Here is a 7074-nt window from a genome sequence, read left to right on the forward strand (position 1 = left end):
CCCACTCAGGGTGGCGTACATAAATTACCGATAATAGACCTTATGAGGTCGTTCATAATCATTTGGAAGCATACCGACTCCGTTTAGGAGAGTTACATACTCAAAGTTTACTTTAAGGACGAATTATAAGAGAAGTGATTCAATCTTACTGAATGAATAGTGCCCAAAATCAAACTCGATTTTCTACGAACAGAATAATCCCCGAGGCTCAAATTCAAGCCTAGTACTCCTAGGACATGCCATAAGAAGGAAAGGGACAGCTTTACATACCTTGGCTGTGCCTTACACTCGCTCGAATTCGATTCCCGTTTCGTCCAAGATCTGCAAATGGTCACTTTTACCAATTGTCACATTCAAGCCTTAAGAATCGAACTTAAGCACATACTTGCCTAACGAAATTTCGGCAGCATTTCCCCTATACATATAACATCCCCGAGACTTAGCTCGGCTTAATATATCAACAACAGCAACCCAACAATCCAACAACAACATTAACAACAACAACAAGTACTACAAAATACACAATATGGCTTAACTAGCCATCTTCCGACATAACACAATATCTTTCATTCCGACCTTACACTTCCAAACCAATCTTAATATTTTCATATTCATCATTAGTCATGATCATTACAACGCAAATAGGAAGCATTTCATATCCTTTCTACAATATATTGACAAGGTACACACGATATAAAAACTTTTCACCAAAACCATAATTCATCTAAAATTTCCAATCTTCAACATAATCATTCATAATGCATTCTTACCTTCCAATTTCATTAATGAATATCATGATTTTCACCTTATCACTTTCATTTCCATATATACATAAACGACAATAAAGTTGCATATTTCCTACAACAACTTAACAAGAATCTTTCCATAACAACAAGAACCATTATTCTTCCCTTCACTTCACAACAACACAATTAACATAACAAAGAAATTTAATTCATCTTCCATCATCAACACTATACCACACGGCCACACTCCTTCATTTCCAATTTCAACCAAATTCATTCACTTTCATTTCCAATATAAATTTTACCATAACCATAACTAGGATACAACAAAAAATTCAACTCATATTACTTATACATCAAGGCACACACGGCCACACATGCTTGCATCTAAGTACCATGCAAACTTCCATATTTTCATAGTTTCTACTCATTCCTACACTCTACAACACAAACAAACCTCCATAACATAATAAAAGGGATGGATTTTTACCTTTTCCTCCAATCTTCCACTTGCTACAAAAGGTAGTTTCTTGCCAAAATAATCATACCATGTTGAAGAGCATCCTTGAGTTGGCAATATTGCTAGAAAATCATGATTTTTGGATCATGATTCATGGACTTGGAACCCTTTTCTTTTTCCTCTTGAGGGGCCGAAACCCCTCCCTTTCTTTGTTCTTGCTCTTTTTTTTTTTTTTGATTCATGAAACTTCTAATGGATAACAATGCATATATATCCCTTATATAAATTGGCACATGGAAAAATTATTAAAATGGTGGGCTTGGGCCATAAGATGGCCGGCCACCCTCCCCCAACTTGGGCCTCTTTTTCTTATTTTTTTTAGCCCAATTAGTGAAGTTCTTATTTTGTAATTCCCGAAACTAATTTCCAAAATTTCAATTTTGTCCTTGGCCTTCCTCCGTATTTCCACACCAATATTTTTCATGAACAACACACACATATGTGAATTTCAAATCAACATGTGTCCTTATTCCTTACAAACCAAAATCATCTCATATTTTCCCAAACACGCGAAAGTACGGGATATAACAACCGAGGCTGATATACGTAGTAGATATCCCCAGCTCTTTACTGATTCAAGTATCTTCTCTTTGTTTCTTATCGGTTCGAGGACGAACGTTTGTTTAATTGGTATATGACGTAACGACCCCTTTGGTCGTTTTAGGCATGTTACTCTTTTTTCCCAAAATACCCTTCACGTAGTCTCTTTTCTGTATTTACGGCTTTCGGGGATAGATGGTGCGGTTCCCGAGGCTATCGGGCAAGTCTTGGTTGGTTTTGAGGATTCTAGAGTTTGCTAAGTTGAATAAGTGAAAAAGAGTTGACCAATAGTTGACTTTTGGGAAATTGCATCCAGAATTAAATTCTAATAGTTCTGTTAAGTCCGAAAGGTGATTTTAGACTTAGTTGAGCCTTTGGTTCGGGTCGCGAGGCATTTGTTCGGGTTTTGGGTAGTTGGTTGGAAATGATAGTTTTGGACGGTTGGAGTTGACTTGGGTCAACACCGGGTCAAGGTTGTTACACCTCGGAAAATTCCCCGTTGATGCATAATGAATAGACTAATGAAGAGCACGAGAATACGGTAATTGAATAAGTAAGGAATGACATTTGATGACCCTAATTAAGGTCTCAAAGACATTCGGAGTAAGAGAAGAAAGTTTGCCAAGAAAAGGCAGGGCATACGATAAGTATCAAAATGGATTTACGAGTAACCAATTAATGATGATTTAATAGTGCCTTAAAGAAGAATTATAGTGTCCCTTAGATCGTTAATGAGGTGTTAAACAAGTGTCAAGAAGGTTCCATAAGGATTGGAGATCAAACGAAGTGACGAGAACAAGATCGGAGAAAAGGTGGGTTCTACGGCCGATTATACGGTCCATATAATGTTATACAGTTCGTATAATGGACCGCAGAATCGTCACAGTGAAGGTCCCTCACTGATGGGACTATACGGTCACTTATACAGACCGTATAAAATTATACGGGCCGTATAATGTGCCGTAAAATGGTCACAGACTGAATTGTTGATGGGGAGATTTGACGGTCACTTATACGGACCGTATAATGTGTCGTATAATTGACACAGAAAAGGATGATTGATGAAGAGATTTGACGGTCACTTATACGGACCGTATGAGTGTCTGTATAATTACGTCGGGACAGATTTTAAGTTTTTAAATAAAAGACCCCAAGTTCATTTATTTCATTTCATTTTCATTCTCCACAACTCAAGAATTCTCTAGAACCTTCCACACACTCCATATACAAGAACTCATGAGAAATTGATGATCAACTTCATCAAATCAAAAAAACTAAGTGTGAGAAACACATCAAAGTTCATCCAAGTCAAGAAATTCCATGGGAAGTGGAACTAGGGTTTTGCTCAAGTGAAGTATTTCCACTTAAAGCTCATTCACACTCTATCAAAGGTAAGTTTTATGGTATTTGCATGTTATTTAAGGTGTTGAAAAGTTGAAACACTTGGTTTGTGGAAGGGTATAGGAAATGGGTCAAGAAAGTGAGAATAGTGTAAATTTTGAGTAGTAGTTTGGAATGAATCGTGAATGTTGATATGTGTGATTGTAATTACGTTATGAATGATGTTAAGAGCATGATAGAAACGTTATATGAGAACGAATGTAAAGTTGTATTGTGATCATGATTATGGATGACCTTGAGAGTAAATTGTAGGGATTGGATAATGATGAATTTGATAAAAGATATTGATGATGATGTTATGAATGTTGTTATTGACGTTTGGGAGTTGATATATGATATGGAGAAAGCAGTATAAATAAAGGAGACGCTGCTCAATTTTCTCAACTTAGTTCAAACACGTTTATGTTATCGATTATCTAATATGAGTATAAACACTCTTGAAGGTAGAAACGTGAATATTGGAGAGGAAAGTTCAAGCGATAGAGTAGCTAAACGAAAAGGTATGTAAGTGTCACGACCCAACTAGGGGCCACGACGGGTACCCAGGGCTAGCCACACCACTCGTTCTGCTACTCATCATACTCACTTAATGCTCTTTTATCAATTTTATACTCAACTTGTGGGAAAATCATCTTTCATTGTAGAACATAAAAATACTTCTAAATGCATAAGCCTCTCGGCTATCAAAATAATATATATATATATATATCTATATACATAGTAACAAATCGTGAGACCATCTAACCCACACTGCGCATCTACGAGCCTCTACTGGAGTGCTAAACATAAGGAAGGGACAAGACCCCGTCATGCCCAAAATACATATACATGAATATACGCAAAAGAATAATCAAGCACCTCCGGAACAAAGGAGTGCTTTCAATCGGCTGACAGCTGCTACGAATCTGGGTCAAGCTCTCCTCCCTGTCTACCTGTGGTCATGAACACAGCGTCCAAAGAAAACGGACGTCAGTACGAACATTGTACTGACTATTGGAGGCATAAACAATGAAATACGTCAATGATATAAAGGAAATATCGATATGGAACATCTGTATCTGACTGTCAAGTATAAGGAAAATAATGCATGCTGGGTTACTCATAATCATCATCATGTCATGTATGCATAAATATATAAGTTGCCCGTCCATATAGGATCGGTGTGATAATCATAACATCAGCCTGCGTCCAGGCCTCCTGCGTTCGGGGTATCATCTCATGCCGTCCACTAGTGGTGTCTGCCCATGCCATTTGGCCATGGTGTATCGTATAGCTGCCCGCCTTAGCGGTGACTGCCCGGCCAAATAGGCGCGGTTTTATATCATCATCATACATGCTCATCATAATATGCTTATCGTAACATACTTATCATAATACATGCATAAGGCTTATGAACAACTTTACTTTATCGGGGTGACGTAAGGTCGTGATCCCCCGATTTCATTATGGAGCAATCATTGACATCCTGCCTCACCTTGAAGGAAGTAGCACATAAGGTGAGTGTAAGCAATAAATAACATCATTAACATTATAAAATCATCATATCATATCTCTTATCTTATATAGCCAATTGTGGGTATAGGCTTTTAGCTTTTCGGAATATAGGAACTCATGAAGAGGAAGGAAAATCATGCTATAGGATTCATGCCAGTAGAAAGAAAGGACTAGCCTCACATACCTTTGACGTTTAACTAAGGTATCGCTTGCTCGTTCTCCTTCGGTATCGCGTTTCTACCTTCAAGAGAGAATTCGCATTAACGTTAGTTAATTCGACTATAAGAACGCGCTACTATTTCTAGGGAACATTGGGCAGCACTTCCTTTGTTTATACTACTTTTCCCATAGTCTAGATCAACTCCCAACGCCCACAACAACATTCACAATATTTCAAACAACAATCATCATTTATATACATTGACCACATTCCACCATTTCTCTTCAATTTCTCCACATTTATGGTTATATCTTACTATCGCATTTCCTCATATATAATACTTATTTCATTGTCTAAATGTCATTTATAATTTATTCACAATCACAACACACCCACATTCATGATTCAATCCAACTACCATCCAACCATGACACTATTCACTCATTAATGACCCATTTCCTATGTCTTCCTACAATTCAAGTATCTTAACCTTCCAATACCTTAAACAACATGGTGTAGTCATGAAACTTACCTTAAATGATGGTTGAACAAGACTTGAATGGAATCACTCCTCTAGCACCAAAACCCTACTTCACTTCTTTTAGGTTTTCTTCAGAAAGATGAACTTTAGATAGGTTTCATACACTTTGTCTCATGGATTTGGTGTTATTTATCATGGATTTCCTTTATTTTCTTGTGGATGAATGTTAGAGAATGTTCTAGAGGTCTCTTGACTTGTGGAGAGTGGGAATGAAATTAAAATGAAATGAAAAGGGTCCCTTATATTAATTCACCAAAGCTGGCCGGACCACTTTATACGGACCAACATACGGTCCGTATAATTTTCACTGACCGTATGTTGGGACCGTATGTTTGGTCCAGTGAGCCATGTTTTTCTGGACTGGATCTACGGCCTGGACATACGGTCCGTGTATTTTATACGCCAGTATGTCTGGCCGTATAATGTCCAGTTGTCCGGAACTTGTTTTCGTCGACTCGTTTGATCTCCGATCCTTATGGAACCCTCTTAACATTTGTTCAACACTTCAATACCAATCTAAGGGTCGTTATTAATTGTCTCCAAGACATCATTATGCCCTCATTAGCTCGTTGTCTGTAATTCCTATCCGATACATAACGTATCCTCTACCTTCTTCATCAAACTTCTTTCTTTACGTCTATCGTCTTCATGTCCCGATTACGATCATCAAATGCTATCTCTTACTTATCAAATTCTCATGTATATCAAGCCCTTTGCTAGCTTATTCACTGTACGCTAACGGGGAAAATTTCCAAGGTGTAACATTCTTCCCCCCTTTTGGAACATTCGTCCTCGAATGTTAAACACTCTGGATTCTACGAAAATTTCGCCAGAGTTTCCCCTGTAATTTAGCACTACCAACCTGTCACAACAACCCATAATATCATCGCCTCACAGGGCTACATTACAATATCAACATATCTATGGCCCCACACGACCAAAAGCATGAAAAGTAAGCTTACATACCTTATATCGTTGGCGTTTCATCTTGAATCTCTCCTGGGGGTTGAAATAAATGCGGGTACTTGGACTTCATCTTCTCTTCTGCCTCACAAGTCATTTCTTCCCGATTGTTGTTTCGCCATAAGACTTTGACTGATGCTACCTCTTTATTTCGAAGTCTTCGCACTTGCCTGTCTAGGATAGCAATAGGCACTTCTTCATAGGTTAGCTTTTTTGTCACTTGCAGATCATCAATCGAAACAATCTTTGTGGGATCTCCAATAATTTGCAGAGCATCGAAACGTGGAAGACTGGATGGACTGATTCAAGCTCCGAGGGTAAGTCCAATTCATAGGCCACTTGACCCACCTTGCGGATAATTTTATAGGGTCCAATGTATCTAGGACTTAGCTTCCCCCTCTTGCCAAATCTCATCACCCCTTTCATTGGCGATACTTTCAAAAATACCCAATTATCAACTCGGAATTCCAAGTCTCGTCGGCAATTGTCTGCATAAGACTTATGGCGACTTTGGGCTGTTAGCAATCGATCTCGGATCACCTTAACTTTTTCCACCGCTTGCTGAATCAATTCAGGGCCTACTAGTTGTGTTTCTCCTATTTCGAACCATCCGATTGGGGATCTACATTTCCTCCCATATAAAGCTTCATATGGAGCCATTTGAATACTGGTATGGTAGCTATTGTTATACCCAAACTCGATTAGCGGC

Source organism: Lycium barbarum, chromosome 5, assembly GCF_019175385.1.
Source record: "Lycium barbarum isolate Lr01 chromosome 5, ASM1917538v2, whole genome shotgun sequence".
NCBI classification, from domain to species: Eukaryota; Viridiplantae; Streptophyta; class Magnoliopsida; order Solanales; family Solanaceae; genus Lycium; species Lycium barbarum.